The 24,392-nt window shown below is 37.0% G+C and overlaps 1 protein-coding gene across 13 annotated transcripts in view; it reads right to left on the bottom strand.

Moving 5' to 3' along the window:
* The window catches only part of Rbms3 (RNA binding motif single stranded interacting protein 3), a 1,393,896-nt gene that overhangs the window by 705,414 nt on the left and 664,090 nt on the right, over positions 1 to 24,392 (bottom strand). The gene's annotated exons all lie outside the window — the stretch shown is intronic.

The following is a 24,392-nucleotide window of genomic DNA, read 5'->3' as shown; positions in this document are numbered from 1 at the left end:
ATCTTGATCATCTTGGTTCTTCTTACAAGTTCATGTGCTATATACAAAGATATCAAGTTGGTCTTTGGTTCAAGGTGTATCCAGAATTCAGTACAATCCATCAGTGCTCCCACTCTGATCTGACCCACATCATCATTTGCTTTCTGTATTAGACTCCTGATAGGCAATATTCTTGCTCAACCATCCCAAAATCTACTCTCTATACAACTATGAGAATGAACTTTTACAGACTAAGTCAGATTCCTTTCCTCAAAATTCTCTAGCTCTCTGTTACTTTTCACACTTTGTCTCCTGCTATTTTCCTGCACCGACTGGCCTCCTCAGCTGGTCCTTACACTCCCCAAATATGTTCTTCCCTTTGCACAGATGGTTTCTTCTGCTTAGAATGGTCTTCCCTTCAGTAGCACCATCTTCAAGATTTTAATGTAAAATGTAGCTTTCTGGAACAGTTCAGCCAGACCCCAACACACTGTTCTCCATGCTCTCCAAAAGTCTCCAATTTACGTTCCCAGAGCCATGATGCACATTTATAGGGGATGAGATCCGCATAAAATAGAACATGAATTTACTCTCTGAAACTGTGGGCAATGTGAAGATCACACTTTATTTTTCTCCCAAAGTTATTGTCACCTAACCTACTATATTATGGTTATTTTTCTGTCTCTCTGATGAGACTGCCAACTCCAGAAAAGCATTTGCCATTGTATCCTCAATTCTTAGAACAATACCTAGTACCTAGCACATTCTAAAAGAGTTAATGATTCACAAGGTAATAGAAATATAAGTGAATTTTATTTTCTTCTATAAATTATCTATAGTTTCCCATTAATATCAAAATCAGAACAAAATATAAACAGGAAACATGTATATTAGTGCTCATTTCATTGTTCACATACTTAGCATGGAAAATAAACTAAATTTCTTCTATATTTAAAGAACAACTACAGATGATAATGTGTTTAAACTATTGTTGAATAAATGCCAATAAATCATGTCTAAAGTCTGCAGTTACTTTCATGGCTTTTTCCCACTCCCACTGATTTTGTTGTAGTTTCTGACCAATCAAGATGGTGGAAGGTCACCCAATTTTATAACATCTGAAGCTATTCAATTTATCTATGATACAATTCCATCATGGGCCAAGTAGAATGGTCCAGCAGACCATCCTTTCAAGGATATCACATCCTTTTAAGAATATTACAGCCTCTTAAAAGGTTATCCTTTTGGCTTTCATTTGAGATACGGCTTCTAGGTAAGAGAAAAAGTGAGGTTTATATCTAAGGGTGAAACTAAGTGCTGAAACTTTTTCTCAGTTACCAACTTCCCCAGCCTTGCACAAACTTGGAGAAACAGTTCTGAAGCCTTAAGTTTTCAGTTCTAAAGATGTTAGTGATTGCACATGAATTTGAATCATGTTCAAATGATTCAAATTTTTGACTTATTTATTATTAAATTCCTATTTTTAATCAGCTTTTAAGCAATTTTGTTCAGTTTAGCCATTAACCAATTGAAAATTTCTTTTTGATAATTTGTAAAAATATGTCAAAGCTGACTCTCTTGACAATGGCACATGAAACCAAACCGATAAATAAAAGAAATAAAGGAGATTTGTTTTATCTGCAACTCTTAGCTTTATTTAATAATGCAGCAATTTCCTCTGTTATAAACAACACAAAACCAAACAAAGACATACCAACCATAGAGGGAAAAATGAGTCTGGTCAACAAGATTTGAAACCTACCTTTAATCCATTAATAATGGTCCAGAAATAATTCATGTCTTGCTGTTATTTCGTATCTGGCAATTCAACCAAAGACATCATTTTGTTCCCAGCAGGGCAGTAATTTTTATGCGAGCCTCTTTGGACAGCTTTGTTTGATTTATATAGGTTTTTAATTTTGGTATTAGCAACTATCTGGTTAAGGCAATAAGCAGTTTTTAACATAAAATAAATTTAAAAATCTCTTATATTTCAATTAACTAATGGAACTAAAGCATAATGAGTATGGTTGCTTCATTTCATTTGGCCGTTGCTCAGAGAATGTTCATTAAAAATGTTGCATTGTTAATATTTATAATGCTCCCACTAATACATTTCACATTATAATGTTCACATTAATATTGGAGAAGTAGGACAACACCAATCTGTAACTGAATGAGCTATTACGCTGACTCAAAATTTTATTTTATTGAATCAATGATACTGTCCTTGACTTTTTTACTCTTGACATTTGACAGGTGCCAAGGAAGCAATTGATGATAGTGTGATGGTGTGACTGGCACCATTTTAAAAAGATCTTTTGAAAATTATCAATGTTTTTAATGCTTTATACTAAAGAATTAAAACATGTAAACAAAGAAATACTTGTTCTAATATTATATATACACTATATTAGCAAACCATAATAGTTACTGATAAACTATTCATAAGTAATAATCTCTTCACAGATATAACACATGTTTGTGTGTGAAAACATATAGTTGTTCTGCACTAAATATAACTTTCAGAAAGTATATACATATTGTATCAAGAGTCCATACCTCTGATTGACTTCAAGGTATATGCAAGGCTGCATGTGGTGGTGCACCCTTGACTCTAATTCCAGCATTTGAGAGGCTGAGGTAGGAGGATTGAGCTCCAGGCCATCCTGAGCTACACAGTAAGATTCTGTCTCAAAAAATAGATGTACATATAATTCATAAAAACACTTCTATATACTATGTTATTTGAAAATACTAGTCATTTTAAACAACTCATTTTTAGAATAAATTTCAAAGAGATTGAATTAATGATTTTAAATTGTATAACCCTTAATTTAAGCATTTTCCTACTTGCCATTGGGCTACTGATGTTTATGAGTTTCCAAATTTCATGCATACTCATTCTGCATTTTGACATATCTGCAAGCTAATTTGTTATAACATAGATGACATGAAAGTATTGTGTTCTAGTTTGATAGGAGTGATTTGTTTTCTTTCCTAATAAAACATAGAATAATGACGTCTCTCACAATGAATCCAGTGAATAGGCATTGCTCTCTCAGTCATCAATTGTATTTGTTTGATATGTTACACTCTCACTGAAAGTTGGCTAAATGTACAGACCATTGAAGGGCCCAACCTCATGGATGTAAAGCACTGAATCCAGCTCTTAGTAGAAAGCACACACCCTTGAGTCCAGGTTTGTGGGAGACATAGGTAGGAGGATCGAAGTCTGAGACTGACCCTGGGCAAAAGCAAGACGCTATCTGAAAAATAGCTAAAGCAAAAAAGAGTTGACAGTGTAGCTTAAGAGGTGGAGTGCCTGCCTGCATAACAAATGTAAGGCCCTAAACTCAAATCTCAGTCCCACTGAGCTTAGGCCCCTGCCAAATTTCCCTTATCAAGCCTGTGTCTCCATCCATCTTCTTTAGGAACTTGCATTAGGCTTCAGGAACCCTGCACTCATAGTTGCCTTGCTTTAATATCTTCCTGATGGTGGCTCATAAAGAAGAGGTATTAAAAACCCAGCTCCTTTGCTTAATAGCAGGCGAAACTCCCACTCCAGTGCTCCCCATGGGAACATACTGAAGCTAGACTTCTGAAGTCACTTACACCCTAACTCCCCCTTGTGGTTTGCTTCCCTCACTGGCTCTCTGGTGTCTCCAGAGAGCACTTCAACAAATCACTTGCACTAAATAGCCATCTCTGACTCTGCTTATTGGCAAGGCAATCTTGCCTAAGAATATGTTTCCTTAAGCTTCAGCTAGATGTGCTATTTGTTTCTTCTGGCTTCTTCAGGGTCTGAGGCCAGCAAAATCATGGGGAAACAACTACTGAATCATGGGAGGCCATATCTATGTAGCTATAAGGACACTCTTATGGGCTCAAAGGAGAAACAGGTATATAAACAGATAATTACAAGTTATTAAAATGTACATATAAAAACCGTGCTAAAGAAATACAGGAGTAAGTGAATGACACTGCCTGGGACTTCACTGCAAGTTTCACTCAGGAGGTGAGTTTGTACTCACAAGAAGGTACGAAGATTGCTGAAATCTACTCAGGTAAACAAGGGCCAAATCTTGGCCAATGAGAAAATGTCATATGTTAACATTCAGAAGGCTGAGAGAGTATAGTGAGCTCATAAATCTGCAAGTATTTCAATATGTAACACACAAAGTGCAAATTGGTACCTCATATGAGAATATATGTACAGTTGGTTCTCTGTATGTGCAGGTTCCACATCCACGGATTCAAATAACAATAGATTAAAAATATTTAAAAGTTGCTTCTATGCTGAACACATAGACATTTTTCTTTTTATTATTACCTTAAGCAATACAGTATAACAACTATTCACACAGCATTTATGTTTTATTAATATATAAGAAGATTTGCATAGGTTATAGGTTATTTGCATTTTATCATTTTACATAAGAGATTAAACATTCATAGATTGTGGGACCTGACAGGATCCTAGGGACAATCCCCTGTGAATACTGAGGACACACACTCACAAAGTTACTTTTAATTCATGATCAATTACATCATGAAGAACTAGCAAAGAATAAGCAAAGAAATGATATAATTTAATTTGTTGGGTTTTAAGAGTTTTCATTACTTGTTCAATTTTGTATAAAGCATAGCCATGGGAAACTTTGAAAGATACAAAAGGCTTAAGTGATTGGGTTTATAAAACAGTATTCTAGTTGCAGTGTAGACAATGTATGAGAATGAGAGGAGCCTGCAGGGAGAGGAACCAGTTAGAGATGAAGAAATGGAGCAGAAGTACCTAAACACAGAATGCCAGGGGGACCAGGCTCCTGAGAAGTTGATCTGAAATTAACTCTCATCATAAGCATTCAGAGGTATGTTGAGGTTGTTTCATTTCTTGCACTTAGTAGGTAAGTGAGGATATAGGCAGATGCTCTATGAGGGGCAGAGGCTGGAAGGTGTGGACCATCAAGGGAGAAATGGAAGAATAAGATCTCAAAAAAGTGATAGATTCGTTCACCCATCAGACTCTGTCATTGGTGACAGAATGTCTCTGGGAAGACAAGGGACATTTGTTTCTTCAGTAGGGTAAATGTTTTTGAATTTCAAGTTTTGTAATATCATCCCTATATAATTGATATTTTTTTCACTTATATTAAACAAACTTGTACACTCTAATTTGTCAGTAAATCACCACTATGCTTTTGATAAGCAGATAGCAAACTATTATAATATCCCAGGAAGAAGATATAGTTTAAAGGAGAAAAAGGCAAAGGGGCACTGAAAGTTTTAATTGGTAAAAATAAAATTAATGTAATCATTTGAATCTTAGGAGAAAGTAGAAAATACTTAGACACCTTAAGTCTCCATCCTTAAAATGCTTAAGAGTTAGCACACTCAAATAATATTAAATAGCCTGATGTGTGTTAAGCCACAAAAATGTATCAGTTTTTGAAACTCAATTCATGAGGCACAAATAAGAGAAAGGGGAACAGGGATATAAACAAATGCTATCTCCCTAAAACATAAAAGTAAGATATGAACATTTAGGCTGGATCTGGTAGCCAAGAAAACAAACAAAAAAGCCACAAGGTTTTCATCACTGTACTGCATATGCACCAACTACAGTCATGTTTTTCTACATCCACTAGGATAAGTGTAGCTATGGAAGCAGATCTAAATCCAGCCAATAACTAAGCATCAAAGGACACACGTCCTCCTGCCAGGAATTAGCAGGTTCAGCTGTTAGATGTATCTTCCTATTGGAAAAGACTTTTCTTGAGTTATAGAAACTGTTCTTGTAAGGAGAGAGGAAAAAGAAAACCATACCTATTTTCCCTTTGACCACAGATCTGGGAGATTCGACTCCTGAATGTCAAAAGTAAAAAGCTCAAAAGCCCATGACTAGTCCAGATTCCTTCTTTTGAGCTAGTATATTCATCTGCCAGCTGCTGTATCAACTGCCACAGTCTCACAGCTGCCTCACCTCTGGATAATGATACTCAGACAAAACCTTGCCTACTCTCTGCTTTCAGGAGAGAAATAGTTAATAGCACAAAGCATCCTCCAGAGTCCCCTGAGGGTAAGGACAAGGTTGCTTGACTTCCCTGGCAGCATCTTCCTGCTTGACTATTTTCCCTTCCCTTGCTTCCTTTGAAGTATTTTTGTTCATTTGTTTACTGAAATTACCCTGTGATAAATCACATACACCTGAATTCCTGTCTCAAGATCTGCTTCTAGGAAACTTCACCTAAGGCAAATAGGTTAAAAAAATAATATGACCATTTTAAAATAAAAACAGACAACTGAGATTTTTAGCAAGAAAAGATAACACAATAAAAAGTGAAAATATACATAATCCTAAAAAATATTGGCAGAAAAAAGAGATGCTTATATTTTATTAGGTCTCATGAGAATGTGATGGTCCAACAGAGAGGAGTTATGTAGTAATTATCCATGACAACTGTAATATCACATCAGCAAAACAGACAGAATAATTACATGTGTTTTCCTTTGAAATTGTATTGACAGTAATACAACACTTGTACTACATACAGTGATTTTATGTCATTAAGTATACAACCTTGAAAACATTTTGCTTAGTATAGCTCATCTTCAGTTCCCTATCAATAAGATGAGTTTAAGAATGTCTTCCTGGGAGGGTGTGGTGGTTCATGGCTGTGGTCCCAGCTACTCTGAAGGTAGAGGTAGGATGATCACAATATAAGAACAGTGCAGGCAAAGTTACTACGAGATCCTACCTGAAAAACAAACTAAAACCAAAAGGATTGGGGGTGTGGCTCAAGTTGTAGACCCCTTGCCTAAGCAAGAGGCCCTGAGTTCAAACATCAGTACCTCAAAAAAAGAAAGAAAGAAAGAATGTCTTCCTCCTATAATCATTATGAATATTAAATGAGAGGCTCCACTAAGGCAATTAGCTTAGTACTTGGCTTGCTCCAAATATTAATTTCCTTCTACTTTCCAACCCTGTCATCATCAATTAATATTGCTTTTTAACGTACTGGCCACATTGTACTTTAATCAACACTGAGATTTAATCTAAGTTTATTCTTTTATCATTGCTCAAGGGGATGTGATTACTGTGACTATTTCCTCTGTTTCTGAAAACAAAATATAAAAAACGATGGCATCAGCCAAGCTACTATACTGGAACTTGTGTTTTGCCTGCCAGCCATCTTTTATATTTTGTTTGTTAATAGCATACTGGTTTTCTGAATTTTTATTGAAGATATTCTCTTACCCAAGGTTTGGGTACCTGCCTCTAACTCAGCAGAACAATTAAATTTACTTCCTGAAAACACGTGTCTTGAGTGACCGACCTTAAAATGAAAAGAATTTGTTACCATTTTACTATCACTGAGAAGTGTCCTCATTAGTTCCTATTCCTTAATCTCTCAAATTCAGCTCTTCTTTAAAGGAGTTTTGATTTTACATTCCACATATTTCAATAAATTGCTCTCGCTGGAGGGATAGTCTCGTTTTGCCTACCAACATAGGACTGTACATACAGTGACTCCTAAATGAAAACAAAACAAATAGTAATTTAAAAAAAAAAAAAAAAACCTTAAAAGATGGATTTTGACTTCTTTGCAAAGTGAAATGGTCTAAAATAAAGGCAAATAAAGGGAGCATTGTCAGTTTTATTTGAAGAGATCAATATTGTGATTATACATAAAATATGCTTTAAATACAGGATCACTGCAGCTCTGATGCAAATGGATTACATATCTCTATTATAGTGGAATACAAGACTATGTAGCAGAGCTTCTGATACAGATGAATTCCTACAAAGCCAATGAGCACTATTCCACAGATTATGCATAGCTATCTGTGGCTAAACTTCCAAATGGGAATTAATATGGTGACAAGAGACACTGAATGTTGTAAGATGATTGTCAAAAATAACAGGAGCATCTTATCCAGACATACCCTCCACCCATTCCAGCCATATCATCAACAGGTTGTCTGGACTACACGCAAACATGCTTAGACTAGATAGGCAAGGAGAAAAGCCGGTCCCCAAGGAGCTCTTAGCAGGATGTCTCCTGACTCAGGGAATTGTAGAGTCCATGGACTTGGTCCCTAAAATACTGTGACATTCACAATATATCTCACTTAGGTTTTAGGTCACTAAGAGCTCTAAACTGTCTCCACCCAATCCCTCATAGCCCTCTCTCTGCATCAGAAAAGCTGCTTCAGGTCAACTTATCCATTCATTGAGCAGATATTTATTACTTGGCTGCTGTGCACAAAGTCACTGCAAGCCTCAATTAAGTGAGTGAGTGAAATCAATAAAAAGTCTCTACTTTTACATCTGGATGTAGGAATGTATGTGGGATTGACAAGAAGCAGAGAAGTAAATAAACTAGATAAGTTCAGATAATGGTGAGTACTGTGAGGAAGTGGAGTGGGTTTAAAAGGTGACAAGAGTGAGTAGTCATGTTTAGCTTGGGTTGTTGGGGAAGTCTCACAGGAAGGTGACCTTCTCCTCCTATGAAGGTGTCAGGAAATGTACAAATTTGTTTATGCTTTTTGGGAAGAGAAGAGGCCACCAAACCACACCACATTACACTGCATTGGTTATATTAGTACCCTGTCCCAGTGGTCAATATTCATCTGAAACACACAAATTTAGAAAGGAAAAAAAAAAGCGCTAAAAATCTCTCTGAATGCTACACATTTTATCTGGGTTGTGGTGTGCTTTGTAAACATGAAAGATAAAATGACTTGGCTACCTGAATGTTTTGTTCCTTGAGTAGAATCATTCTCTTTTTTCTCCCTTTGGCATATTGATTACTCATTAATCCAGCAAAACAAATGATTAATTAATCTCCATGGTTCAATGAAGAATAAATTAGCAGTTTAAAACAGGCCTGATCCAATATTACAAATTGGAGGAAATGTTCCTTTTCTCTCTCTTTTTCTCTTTCTCTCTTCAGCTCTCCAAATGGAATCTCCAGAGAAAGGCATTGGAAGGCTGAATTTAGTTTGCATGATATTTTCTATTCTGCCTCCTTCTTCATAATGTCAACCCACTGAAGATTGTTTTTCCCAAACTGCACTTTCACTATTTACAAACAGAAATAACAATGTTTTTTAAAGTGCCTTAGATGTATCACTTACCTGAAACAGATTATCCCTATGTACAAATAGTTTTTATCAACCAGTTTTTCACAATTGAAAATAATGCAAAAGTCACATGTTCTTGGGCGTTCATAATTGTCTGATTATTTCCTGATTATTTCCTTGTGAAGAGGGCTCACACATATCCTCATACTCAGTCAGGGTGACTTGTTTTACAAACTGAGTAAGGAACAGTCTCTGAACTTCCTCAGGGGAAAGAATGGTATGTTTTCTAACGTCATTTTTTTTTTGTTCCAAATTGAGTTTTTTTCAGAGCTATAAAAGAAATCCAGTGTCAATTTCTCTCACTGCATTCAATGTTAGGAATCTATACTTATAAAGAAAATACTTCCATCTTAAATGTCAATATCTACGTACATTTCCCCGCAGTGTTCCCTTCTCAGTTTTTGCTGCCCTCTGATTAGCTTAGAATTGTGCATTTACATTTCATTTCATTATTCTTGGTGAAAATTCCTGTAAACATGTAGCAATTGAAAGAGTAGAGAAAAAGGGAAAACAGTCATAAACTGGTCTTAGTTTTCTATAAACTTTACCTTTATTATAAGATAATCTCAGATAATGATTTCATTCCTGTGTTTTTTTCTTGGAAGAGAGAGATCATAAATAATTTTTAAGTATGAAGTTTAAGACAAATGAAAAGTCAAATCTTTTCTGTAAAGGTTAAAAAAACTAAAACTTATACTATGTCCCAGCTACTTAATATTTTTTTTGTATAATATGGTATCAACATAGTTAAATAGAATATCAAGAAGAAACTATTGCCAAGGGAAATTGTATGGTTAGTCCTGGCCATGTGGGAAGAGGAAGAAGCTCAGGACTGGGGCTCGGGACTGAGACTGTGTGGTCCCACATTCCATACTGACCTTCTCTCTACCTGTATGGCATAGTCCCTGCCCTCAGTTCCCTGGGGGTATTTTCCTCATGTGGAGAACAGGCTTGTTGGGACCAGATGAGCTTTAAGGTCATTGCCAACTCTATGGTTATACAGTTGTCAGCTGACCGCTCCTGACCACACAAGATGCTGGCTCTGGATGCTGTGCTTAGATTGAGTGCCTTTGGCAAGATCAGACTTACAGGGAACAAGTTATTGGCAGAGAGCCCCCTCACCGTTCTCCTGGACTGTGCTCAGACTTGAGATCCAGAGGCCACTATTCCACTTAGTAGAATTCCTTCAAAATGAGGCTGCCCCATGTGTTGCTCTGTACTCAGATGGACCTGGGATTAGAACAGCCCAAGGACAGACACAGCTGGGGGAGGGAGCTATAAACCTCCATCTTCATGTCTGTGAAATGGAAACCAAAATCCATAACTGCCTTCTTGGATTTTAGTGAAGAATACATGAAATAATGGTTGAAAAGCAGCTAACAAAATATCTCATTTTTATTTCTTAAGTATTGTCATATAAACTTTTCTGACTTTCAGACAAATAATCTGCAATTAGGGTCACCTATACTACAGTAGCAATCAAAAGGATTTCTCAATAGGTAACAATTTATTCCCTTAAATTAAAGTGTTTTGTTTTACTAAAACAAACAAAACAAACCTAACAAGGCTTTGACTCCATTTTCAGCTGAGCATTTGTGAGAATGTAATTATACCCATGCTCCATAAATCTGACAGCCATTTCCAACTCCACTGGTAGATTTTATGCAAGCTTATGCACTGCACATCGAGCTGCACTATTGGGGACACAGATGACACACAAATGCAGTGGCACTAAAATTTAGAGAACCACTTGGAGGCCTGTGCAACACCAAAGACCTCTTCAATGCACATACTCTATGCCCGGAAACCCTGAGCTGCATGCCTGTCATTGGTCATGCTGGGCAGGCAAGCCTCTGCTTTCTGATCTAATCAACTTCAGAATGATAGTGAGGCCAACAGCTGTGTCGGAGCAATGGAAAAATAGATTTAGAACAAAGGGGAAGACCTGTCTCTCTAGGACATCCCTCTGGAGCATACGCTAGCTTCAATGGAATGCATAAATATTTCATTCACTATTCTGTACTACATTCCTCCCGTGATTTATAGGTCTGACCCATTACGTCAAAATGGACATTAATGTCCCCTTTACAGGCTCCTCCTCTAATGCTTGCCTCCTGTACTCAATAGACCCCAAAGGAGAATTAATGTGTATTCTGCATAATCTCACAAGGAAACAAAACATAAAGTCATTCATTTTTATTTTGTGAGTGTGTACTGTTTCTGGGAAGAGTGAATCTCTTGATGCTTTCTGCCCTGTGTTTTCTCTCATGCATGGTATTTGAGAGAGTGAAAGTAGCTTTTGAGAAACTGGTGTGAGACGGTAAGGAGATACTGCAGAAAGAGATGGAGGGACGGGGGTGGGGAGGCAGAGGAAAGGCAAAAAGAGGCCAGCAGGCATGAAACTGTGGGTCCACAAGCTGGCTCCCTGATTTCTTGCCCATCTGAGCTTCAAGACTGTGGCTTCAAGACCACAGTGTGCCAGGGTCCACATGGCCTCCTTCAGACACTGACTTTTGTGTTTGCAGATTAGAAGACAAAAGTGCGTTGGAACAAATACAACACGATTAAGCTTGTTCTCTGTTGATTTTTACTTTTACTTTCTAATGGTAACCATACTTAAAAGGTTGGACACTACAGGGTATCCTTCAGGGAACACGGGGTAAAGAAAAAGTGACATTTTAAAGTAATATGATAAATAGGATTTTCCTTAACCTCCAGACACATTTTTGGTAAAGTAGCTCTAAATTTAAAGTAATGGATTCAATTGCTTATCTGGAGAAATAGCACAATACATTATTTTCTTCAATTATCAGACATTTTGAACACTATTGAGAGCTCCCCATAGTGCACTATAAGCAGAGTTGTGCTGACAGAGAAGGCATGCCTTTGAGTGATTCCATTTTTCTTACGCAATGAGAAGTGGTCCCTCGGAGGCCCTGCTCAGCTGCCCTTGTGCCCACTCCTTTCTATCTTGTGCCCTCATAGACGGTGACTCCATACACAGCTGGAAGTTCCCAGGCCCTGGGACTAGCAGCTTCTGCCAGGCTCCATCTGTTGAAGACTGGAAGCAGGGAGAAGGAGAAAATAGATCTATCCTCCTTCACTTCTGCTTTCTGATGATTCCCAGAAGAAGGGAGCATCTCTCCAGATTTAGGTTCTGCTAGTCAACTGCTCTAGATTTCTGCTCTATAACTCTTCAAGTCAATCTAGTCATGATGGTGGTTTCCGGTTGTTGGTCCCTCAGTTGCTCCACACTGCTCTCTTTGGCCTTTCACTTCTTTCACCACCTGCGCAGCCAATCTCCTGTACCAAATTGTTTCCTGCTGTTGTTGCTTTTTAAATAATCAGCATAGAGTCGCTATTCATGGCCAGGCCCTGCCTGACACAGATCTACTGATCTGACACGTGCGGGCCAAAGGGAACCCAGAGAATAAGAAGGGAAGAGCATTCTGGGTAGATGGAGAAATGTTTGCACCTTGTACAAGAGGAGTTTAGAATCACTGAGCAACATGAAGTGCAAAGGAAAAGCACAAAAGAGAACACAGAGATCGAAGATAGAGACACAAAACTGACCATGGGGTTTTGGAGTTTAAGTTTACTGTACTAAGTGGGATAGAAGGCCTTTGGAGTTTTAAGCAGGAGTAGGGAGCATGTTTTTGTTTTTTCTTTGTTTTGTTTTGTTTTAGTTTTTGGTGCTACTAAGGTATGAACACAAAGCCTCATGCTTGCTAGGAAGATGCTCTGCCACTTGAGCCACATCCCAGCCCTTTTTTTGATTTTTTGATTATTTTTTAGATAAGGTCTCACATTTTTTTCCTGGTGGCCAGTTTCAGACCACAGTCCTTCTACCTATACCTCCCACATAGCTGGGAGCCCACCACCATGCATGGCTTGCTATTTGAGATGGGGTCTTGCTAACTTTTTACCCAAGTTGGCCTTGAACTGTGATCCTCCCCATCTCCACCTCCTTAGTAGTGGGGATTACAAGCATGAGCCACGGGCCAGAAGATGTTTTAACATAAAGTTTTAGAGGATCATTATGACTGTTTTGTTGGGGGGGGGGTGGATTGCAAGAAGGCAGGGGTAGAAACTTGAAGATGAGTCCTCTCCCTTGCTAGATGACTATGATTGGTGGTGGATGAGTGACAATTTATTGGTTGTCAGCTATAATGTCCAGAGAAAGGACTGTTGATGAGCAGAATGTCTGTGGTAAGGATAAGAAAAATAAAGGACAACTTTGTTTTTTGGTTGAACAACTTAAAGTCAAAATCTTTCTCAACTATATTTCTGTCATGTCATTCTCTAGTTAACTTTCTTTTCTTGAGAAGAATTCATAAATAAACATAAAAAGAATATTTGTTTCACTTGCCAACATTTTATTTTGAAAACTCAATCCTTTGGAAATGTAGCAAGGATAGAACTATAAACAACCATATTTTCCTTCAAGTAGATTCACTAATTTTAATGTTTTGCTACATCTACACATAGAAACATATATTTTTTCTCTGAAACATCAAAAAGGAAGGGGCAGACATAATACTTCCAATCTTGATTATTCAGCATAGCTCTCCTAAAGCAAAGGCCATTCTCCTGCAGAACCACTCTTAGCATTTTCAATCCCAAGAATTTTGACAATGTTGTAATATTATCCAATATATACTCTCTATTCAGATGTCTACATTTGATACTGTTGAACATTTTCAACAGTTTTAACAGACATTTTAAATATATTTTAATAGCCAATTAAAACGCTCCTAAATTTCAATTGCTCCTTTGAGATTGGATTCAAGGTAAACTTGGCAGGATGACCACACAGGTGACACTGTGCCCTTCCTAACTGCATCATGTCAGTAGGCACATGCTATTACTTGGATCAGCTTATGGGTGACATTAAGTTTGATCATTTGGTAAGATGGTAGCAATTGGCTGTAGTAAGCACAGTTTTTAACAGCTCTTGCCTACTCTTGCAAGCTACTACCATCCTTAACCAGTTCGTTCAATTAGAGAACTCTCTACTTAAAATATCAGAGTAGCCACTGTACAGAATGTACATTAAAATGCACACTGCCTTTAAGAACTTGTATTCAAGGTGAATAGTATTCTGAAAATACAGGAAAAGAAGACAATTACTCATTTTAAAAAGCAACTGCTGCCAGTTCCCAATGCCAATAACTCTTTGGAGAAGAGTGTGAACATATATGAGTAGAAAATGAAGTGCAGCTCTGTATTTAAACAATTTTAGAAACCGGATTCTTCTGTACCTAATGTCAATCATTTGCTTGAAATACGTTGCTACAAGCTAATTCTGAGAAAGAGACCTGATATGTAACAAGCAAATATTTATGCCACAGCATATGCTGGATATCCCTGCTTTCATCCTAAAAACATGTTTATTACATATGGAGTAAGATAGCCTCAGAACATTTCTGTAAGCTTCAATAGCTTTTAAAGTTAATTTGTAGCAATTTGTCATTTGCATCAGTATCTGTATTTCTCTATAATCTGTGTGTTTTCCAGCCCTACCTTGCAGCTCCTCACAATGTATTCTTCAGTGGCAAGTTTTAGTCATCATACTTTTCCTTAATTATAATCATGAAAAAGAATGAGAATAAATTAAGAAATGAATTGGTATACAAAAACACTTCATTTTTATCTCATTCTTTAGGGAAAGATGGGGAAAGAGATATTTCTTCTCTTTTTTATCAACTATAATACTTTCTGGAAATAATAAATAATCAGTGAGAATTGAAAATATAACACTGTGGTTAAAATTTCACTAAAATGATTACATAATGAATTCAAGTGTTACTTTTTAAAACATATGCCCATCTCTGTAAAATTCTCTGCTATACTTTTTAATTAGTGAAAGCAATCCTTAAATGGCATTAATGATATAAAGCCCTATTGGTATTATACAATTCATTTAATGGCTAAGCAATGTATATTTAAATCCAAAGGCATCAGTTGGTTTGCTGTGAATATAGTTTATGTAACATTAGTTTGTACAAATGAGGGCAAGGAAAAAATTACCAGGTAAAGCAGATTCACTTTTCCAATTGCTACAATTAAACTATAGGCTAATTATAGTTCAGAATAACAATGTCTGCTGAGCAATCTATGTAAAAATCCTGAGAGGAACAAACAATTAAGCAGGACATTAAGCCTCTATCTTTGCATAGTTTATTATTAATTTAGCCCACATCTTTTTGATCTAAGTATACCAGGAAATATTTTAACAAAATTGCTTTCCACACATTTGCTGGGGCTTAACTTACCTCAATTTTTCATGTGATGTCATTTTTTAAATCATCTTTATCTTTCCTAGGAACTATGCAAGGAAGTAGCATAAAGTGAAGATTTACTAAGAATAAAACAAGATGAATAAATATTTTCTTCCTGCAATCTTTTTATAACTTCATAATATGTTGGGAATACTATAATCTCATGATTAATGCAACAACAATTAGCTTTCGGCAAAGGGAAAAATTGATCCTCACACTTTAATTTCCTCAGTTTTCAATTTTAGGAAATTGTTTGCTTTTTGGTCCTTTGATTTTGCTTATTTTGATCTTCTTCCTCAAAGCGTTATGATCAGGTGATAGATAAAACACAAAATATTGAATATTTAATTTCAGAACAAAGGAATCAAGGATCTTCAATTCTTTTTTTTTAAAAAATAGCTCTCCAGTTATCATAATATCTTCATGTGATAAGCAAAAGGCCAGGGGTTTTGATATTCGAAGGAATAAAACTTAGATATGCAGAATATGTAAGTTAGCCACGAGTGATGGGTGAGGCAGGATAGATAGACAAGAAGAAAGGGAAATTATATTATTTTCACAAATATTAAAAGGGCCAGACTCAGACATTGGAAAGAGAAAGTAAAAGCTAAAAAACGGAGGCAGCTAGCCCCTCCCATCTAATTTTAGTTGTTGAGTTACAAAGAACAGAGATTCTTAAAGTGATTCTCTGTTTCTGCTGCATGGCTTCTTAGACAGTAGAAGGACAGAAAGAAGGAAACAAAGGTCTAGACAAGGGAAGTACTAAAACACCTGTGTTCCTGTGTTTTGGGTAGGCCTTGATGACATTTCTCTGTTTCAGCAGTCAACTTTGCACTCAGATCCATTAGCTTAATTAGAAGTTGCTTCTCATGACCATGTCTTCCCCAGCTCAGAAAGTGTAAGACTGCAGATGAGATCCACTAGTTTCAGTTTTTACTCCCATTTCCTTTATGGGAGCAGGAAGTGATTCTCTCTTTTTTCTCCATTTTGCTCTACTTTTATCCTGTCATGCTAAATTCTTTTCCTAATAAGCTTTACTATCACATTCACTATATTTTCAGGTCTTGCCTGAATTCTTCTCTCACTGGTTGCAAGGACTGAGATATGTAGCTTTGTTAATTTTCCAGTAACACCAGCATGACATAATAGTCATAATATCAGAGGGAGAGAGAAAAAGAGTAAGAGTAAGGAACAAAACTGGAGAGAATTCTGAATTCCTTTTCATTCTGGACATGAGTTACTGAAATTCTACTTCTCCTCTCCTCCAATAAACGTTAGCAACTGTTAAGAAGTGAGCAAATACAAAAATGCTGAATGGATATCCTTCAAGAAAGGGCAAGGCATTTGTGTTCTAGCTCAGTTTTGAAATTATCCAGTTCTGTGAATTTGGAAAATGCTCACTCTGTATACACCTCTGTTGATGAGAGGCTTGGACAGACCCCTTTTAGATTTACATTTCCTTGTGTACAATTGCACACAAGCTACTGAATAAAGATTATCTCTGTGACCTAAGAAGTATTTGCGAGTCCATGGCATGGCATCACAGTTTATAAAACTAAAGCTAAGTTTATTTTCTATGCATTTATTTCTTAACTAGTATGTGTGTACATATCTGTGCATACACCTTTGTCTGGAAAGTAATAAAATCTCACCACTTCATATCCTACAAAAGTGTTAATTTGGACACTTGGTGTTCCACTTTTGAACACCAAAACTCTCAGTCAGCTGAGATAGCACACCCCAAGCATCTAATTAAACTTGAAATATGATGAAAAATCACTTTGTGTATTTGAACTTTAGCCCTCACTTACAGTACCAGGGTAGGATTTTATTGTGATGTTTGAAAGTGTATGTATTTTGATCACAGCAAAGATAAAACCAAAGCTGGCTGCTTCCATTCTTCTTGTGGTTTAGAATGACAGGTCTATTTTAAGTATGACAAAAGTTATGAACTGTCAGTGGAAGGGTAGGAGACCCTTTCCAAGATTGCACTGGACCTCTGTATTTCTCCAGAACTTTACCCTTATAGGACCATCTCCTGGTCAAAGATTTCCCACCTTTGACCAAGTTTCTTACATAGACCAGACAGTCCCAAAAGAGCCAAAGAGCCATCATTGAAAGACTATGAGAGAAAGAAGTATATTCAGATAGAATGTAGAAATCCTAACACCTAAATATTAGAAATTCTCTCACGCACAATGCAAATGGGCCTTCTAAAACAATTCTCCATCCTAGTTTCTTTCTCAGCATTTTTACAGACAGGATTTTTTCCCTCTCCCCAGTTGAATAAGAAAGAACAAAAGTAGATTCCCCAAAGGAGGAATCATTTGTACTAAGTTTCTTTATGTAGGTCACCTCTGATGTGTTCTTGGTTGCGTTTCAACTGCTAAATTTCCCATGTCAAGCTTTTAGTTCTGATGGATCTGCACATACAGTCTATTGCTTTCAAAAAGAATAATTATTCAAATTCCCTGTTTGAGTGTTGAAAGATACTGTATGTTCAACAGATGCTCAATACGTTATTGGTTTGGTTAGTAGCAAGATACAAGATGCCAGAATAGTTTGAGGTGTTTCAGAGTGTGCACATTTTAATGTTAACAGGAAAAAATGTTTCTTATTAAACAAGTGTCTAATTTAAAGAGAGTAAATATCATCTGTGCTCAAATAGATTACAAATGTATGAATTTTTCATTAGCCTCCCATATACTAACCCACTGTCCCTAACTTTTACCCCTCTCTGGATTTCATTCTATAAAAAATAAATTTTAATAATTCACATCTATTTAAGAAATAACTAGTTCCTCATTGTCTACAAGGTAAGGCTTGAACACCCTAATAAGGCATTCAGAGTCTCAGATAATCTGTCATCAATTTATTTACTCAGTGTGAATCATTCATGCATTCATTAATCACTCAGGACCTCACTAGAATACTGAGTGCCCCACTAGAGCCTAAGCTCCACCAGTATCCACCAAACATCTAGAGTGCTGGCATTTGGTAGTTCAATGTTTTTAGAATTCATGAATTTGGTAATATTTGTTGAGTGCTTATCACATGGAAAGCTAGGCATTGGAAATGGTGATAAAAGCCATTATCTCTTTTTTTTAAGGAGCTTGCCAGATAAATTGACATTGGTAATGAATTCAGCACTATCTGCAAATATGAGTTTGGTTTCTATCATGATAAGCACCTAGCAATTATGATCATCATTTATTCATCTCTATATTCTTTAGCACGAAGGGTTCATTAAATGCTTACTATAAATTGATCTAAGAATGCAATTAAGACAGAATGTCTGAAGGGTGTGGTAGGCAAATAATGGCCCCCATAAAGATGCTCAGATTCCAATTCCAGTAACCTGTAGTAACTTTGTTATGTTCTATAGCAAAAGGGATTTTGCTAAGTCCCTTTTGCAAGGGCCTGAATTCTGGCAACAACTCAAATGAGCAGAAATGGAACCTCCAGAATGTAACATGGCCTATCCACCTGTACTATAATACATTTCTGTTGTTTTTAGATTCTACGTTGGTGGATTTATTATGGCAGCAATAGAAAACTAAAATAGTGCTCAACAATTCTTGGAGGACTGGTGAAAATGAGCTTCTGCCATGGGTTCTCAGAACCAAAAAGAAAACGATTGTCCTTGAAATTCCAACAATACAATGTCTATATTTTGTAACAAATGATGCATACAGATAGAAAATTAGATATTGAAGCCACGTGTGGTGGTGAACATCTATAATCCTAGAACTCAGGAGGCTGGGGCAGGAGGATCATGAATTTTAGGCTAGGCTGGGCAACATAGTAAGTTCTAGGCCATCTTGGGCTACAAAGTAAAACCTTGTCTGAAATAAATAAACAAACAAACAAATAAAAAGTTATCTTTGGAAGTAGAATTTAGATGAAACCATTTTCCAAAATGATGATATGACTAGTTGAATCATCACAATTAAAGTCTTAGGACTTTAAGTTGTACTGTAAAAAAATCTGTACACATATAGTCTTAGAGTGTTTTCAAACTGCCATGACCTGAAGACTAATTTCAATGTTGAGGAGAGTTCTGAAATGTCAGTCTTCATTTCAGTCTAGTGAGCCACAGGGAAATACCACAGTGGTTCAAGATGAGCACTTTAAAAGTAAAGAAGGTCAAGGGTATAAATTAAACAGAAAATCTCCTTAGCTGTGAAAAAACAAATGGCCCAAGGTTGCCACTGACATCCTTCTAGATAATTCAGTGTAATGGGTAAGATGTGCTTAATTGTGGCCACTTTGCTCACAAGCCATGGATCCTAATATGGGGATGATCTCCTTAGAGAAAGGTTCCCTCCATGGCAACATCACAAACCTAGAAGGTCACACCTGGCACAGCTCCAGAGGTGTTTTTCACTGAGACTATTATAATGCAGCATCCTCTGAAACTGTAGTATGCATTGAACCTAGACATATTTCTATGGTTTGCTTATCAAAATTCTCCAAGCAAGTCATTTTATCAAGAAGAGTCACCTGTGGAGTGGCTCAAGCAGTAAGAGCACCTGCCTAGCAAGCATGAGGCCCTGAGTTCAAACACAGTGTCACACACACACACACACACACACACACACACACAAAGGGAAAAAAAATGAGTAGTTTTTCCTAATTTTTGCAATAGTGTCACTCATGGCAATAGTAACCTGATTATGCCTGATAATGGGAGTGTATATGTGTTAACTTTTTATATTACTGATACACAAAGCAGTAGCCAGGTGTTACTAACAAAACAAAAATGCAAGCTACAGAATCCTGTGTAATGGTGCATTCTGGTGATCCCAGGTAGGCAGGAGGTAGAGGTAGGAGTATCACTGCCCAAAGCTGGCCCATAGACCCTATCAGAAAAAAATAACTAAAGCAAAAAAGGGTTGATAGCATTGCTCAAGTGCTAGAACACCTGTCTAGCAAGTATGAGTGAGGCCTTGAATTCAAACCCTCCCCACACACCACCAAAAAAAAAAAAAAAAAAAAGACAAGCTAAGCCCTGTATTTTCAAGTGTTATAGGGCCAAAGTGGAAACCAAAATGAGACTATAAACTCCTGTCCCAAATAAAAGTTGGATGACCTTCAGAAGTCTTAAGCCCCCAACACATGCATACCGAAGTCTTTTCTCAAGCTAGAAGCCATGCCAGTTAATAATTAATTCAGAACCAATTTCTTCCTATAAGTGTGGAGTCCTTTGCAGAATCTGCCTACCTTAGGTCTTCTGTCCAGTGTTTACAATTAGTTGCTGGTCTCTGAGGAGTTACTCTGCTGTACTTAAGGCAGGCTCCCCATTACCTTTTCTTTGGTCAAAAGTGTCCAGGTGTTACTGGTTTGTCAGAAATATTACTCACAAATAGCACAATTTCATACTCCACTTTTCCTATGGCAAATCCAAATTTAAGCCTTTGTCCTGGCACATGATCCAGTGTAGAATTTGTACTGAACTAAAGTATTCTGATTATATACATATATATATATTATATAGCCACATTAGACATAAAACATATTAGTAAGAAAATCATGTCTTCCAGAAAACAAACCAAAAATAAGGACTCATGAGTTAGCAAGAAAAGTTTGCTTCCAAACCTTTCTACCTTTTATTCAAAGAGAGAGCCCTACATATTTGAGGATACCTTGGGGACAGTAACCCATTTCTATGTTAATTATGAGAATGTTCTGCCTAAGCACTCTTTTGTTGAAACTTAATCCCATTTTCACTCATTTTGTACTTTGTATAAATTGATAGTGTGTTCCTTTCTTCCTTAAAACTACTCTTTATATTCCTCAAGAGAATTAGGAAATCACCTCTTAGCCATATCTTCCAGAAGGAGTAGCCCCAAATTTCATCTTTCTCCAATAAAAAGTGCTATTTTACTTTATTTTAATCATTTCACTTGCCATTCTTTACTCTGAACAGCATTCCAAATCACCTTTTGAAAATAAAAGTCTGACCCTTATGACCCAAAAATTCCATTAATAGGTACATACTCCAGAGAAATTAGTGCCTGTATCCACCCAAGGACTTGTGACAAAGGTCCTTATAGCAGCTTTTACCTAAATATCCACTATATGTATGTGGGGGTGACAGGAGGGGTGGGGTGGAGATTCTGTTTGCTTTCCACTAGAAAAAGGATGAGGGAACTTCCTGGAGAAAATAGAAACTTGACTTGGGTGGTAGTAGCAAGGATTTACACATATAAAAGCCCATCAAGTTGTACATTTATAATTAAATAGATGCATGATTAGATGTGTATGTCTGAATTAAATGTATAGAGATCCCGATATATACATATGTATGGATGCATGCCTATGTGTTGTGCAACTGTAAGTGAAAGTTAAATATTGCTTCACAAAGAAAACCCTCAAAGATGAAAGACACTAATACTTAACTCTGCAGCCTTCCAAACTTCTGAATGATGACAGAATAGACTGACTCCCTCATGAAAACAGAGGCCCAAATCCCAGAGTTCCACAAGTCATTTCCGGCCACTTGCCTCTACACACCAAATAAAGAGGTAGTAATGGGAAAGGGCAGAGAAAGGAGATTTACTACATTGCTTGGACAAGCTGTGGGAAGAGGGAAAGTAAGCCCTTCAGTCTGTTTTCAGCCATCTTCAGGGTACACACTTAAGCTGTAGGTTTAAATAGACAAAGAATTGGGGGGCAGAGGAGAGAGGTATGCATAAATATTAAACAGTCCTGGTCACTGGAGTGTTCCAATAGATCATTATGTCAGTCCTTGTTTTGGGAGGGTTCCAGAGAAGTTGTTGTCACCGGTCTTGGGGAGGCATTGAAGTTTTCTTCCTTTGGGGTAGTTTGCTCGATCCTTGCTCACATGTTATCAACAAGTCCTGTGCTTCCTGGAACAAGGTGATTGCAAAGTGACTCAGAGAGAATGGCCTAGAGCAATACAAAATAGGGGGTAGGAATGCTGAGTGTTTAATCCTGGTTTTAAATAATCTGTGGGCCCAAGTAAGAAGTCAGTGTTTCTCAGCCAACCAATTTTTAAGCACCTGTTGCATACAGAACGGAGTATAAAACTGTATTCTCTTGTGAAAATAGGGAGTTTGACAGCAGATGAGAACCCTAGGAAGACATCTCTAGGTGGAAAATTCCATGTGATGGGAGAATCCTGTGAACACAGGTTTCATATTATCCCTGCAAAGGACAGAAAACTCATCCAAAAACTCAGTAATTAAATGTGCTATCCTGACTGAGTATAGTACGTTTGGGTGTCAGACCTAACTCGCTAGGTTGTAGGAATTGCTTGCTATTAGTCTAAGAAGGCACAATGATTTTAAGGTAGGCTAATCTTGGAAGTGTGTGAATCCCTTATCCAGTTATGTGACCCTATGGAAAACTATTAACCTTTGAGGTGCTTAGTTTGCTTAATCAGGAAAATGGCCTTTTCAGGGAATCAAATTAAATATTATACAGGAAATGCTTATTAAAGTGTTGGCAGAGAGAAGAAAAATTAGTAGTACTTTAAAATTTTCATCCGTATAAATTGCAAGAACTGTAAGGTTAATTATGTCTTATCAATTTGATAAGTGCTCTTACCGAAAATCCAGGATTCCATAAAGAATCAGTATTATCTGAAGCCCTGCATGATGCTGGCTAGCACATAGTATTGACAAGAATATGGGGGTTTGATGGAGCCTCCTAGGAGTCAGTCAATTTCAATTTGGTCCATAGTCAACAGCCAAACACTTAGTTGGAGCCAACCCTCTGTTAATTCGAGTATCTGGCCACAAGTAAGAACAGATGTGAGCACATGAAAGGCCCACTGCAAATCTATCAATCAAGACCAGAGAAATGATTCAAGTTACAACCTGTTTTCCGTGGATCAGTTAATACTCCCATGTATAAAGAACAGGATTTCTTATGCTCAGGGAAACTCAGAAATGGTTGGTAGCGAAAGGTTAAACAAGGAAAGAAATAGCTCAGGGCATTGTACACTGAGTTGCTGCTTTTCAATCTCTCCCACTAACCCCCAAAATTTAAGCATCTGGCTAGTGACCAATAAGAGAACTGCTTGTGATTGCTGATAATTCAAAACTCATTTGCATAGCTTCCCATCTGTTGGTGACAGGATAGCTGTGGCTTTGTGTGCTCATGCATCTGTGACAGATAGGAATAACCAGAGAGAAATGGTGTACCTATTGAGTAAGCTATGTGTGACCTCCAAGGTGGGCCCATTGATTTCTGCACTCTGTCTTTCCCTCCTGACATACAGACCTCTGGTATTCTTCCAAAGACACATAATCAGCTTTTCTAAAGAGCATTATAGTATTTATTACACTAGTTCCTCCCAACTTTTTTTATGCAACATTTTGTAATGAAAAAGTTTTCACTGAGCATCTACCCAGAGGCTTTTACAACATGCTCCCATAAAGCATTAGGTAAAGAGGTACTTCAAGAGAAAAAAATCTCAAAACCAAAAGTGTTTGGAAAATGAAGCATACAGTATTGCAATATCTATGTCCATGTATGCCCATGGAGACTCAGTCCTATAGTTAGTCCATAAGTAACATCAATAAGTTGATAACTACTAAGTTTTTAATATCCAGCCCTGCCCAATCTCTCTCTCTCTCTCAAATTCCATTCTTGAATGAATGTAATGACAATGAAGATAATAGCTACAATGTGATTAACACATTTGGTGCCATATATACCTAGGTGTAGAAATCGACCTATCTAACAATAGATTTTTAGGTAGTTATACAGAATATTAAATTGGTTTAATTTAACAATCCTATGGAATAGGTAGTAGTGTTATCATAATTTTAAAGATTGAAATTGGAAGCACAAATAGGTAAATAAAATTGTCAAAGTAACATAGCCGGTCACCAAGTTGCAAAGGCAGGAACTGATCCAAGCCAATTGGTTCTCATATGTACCTGTGTTCTTGATACTTCTACTTAAATGTCTGATGATAGATATTTCCTACTTAGCATGTCTAAATCTAAACCC

Source organism: Castor canadensis, chromosome 5 (assembly GCF_047511655.1).
Source record: "Castor canadensis chromosome 5, mCasCan1.hap1v2, whole genome shotgun sequence".
Taxonomy (NCBI): domain Eukaryota; kingdom Metazoa; phylum Chordata; class Mammalia; order Rodentia; family Castoridae; genus Castor; species Castor canadensis.
The sequence above is the reverse complement of the archived record's forward strand: the minus strand, read 5'-3'. Positions and strand labels throughout refer to the sequence as shown.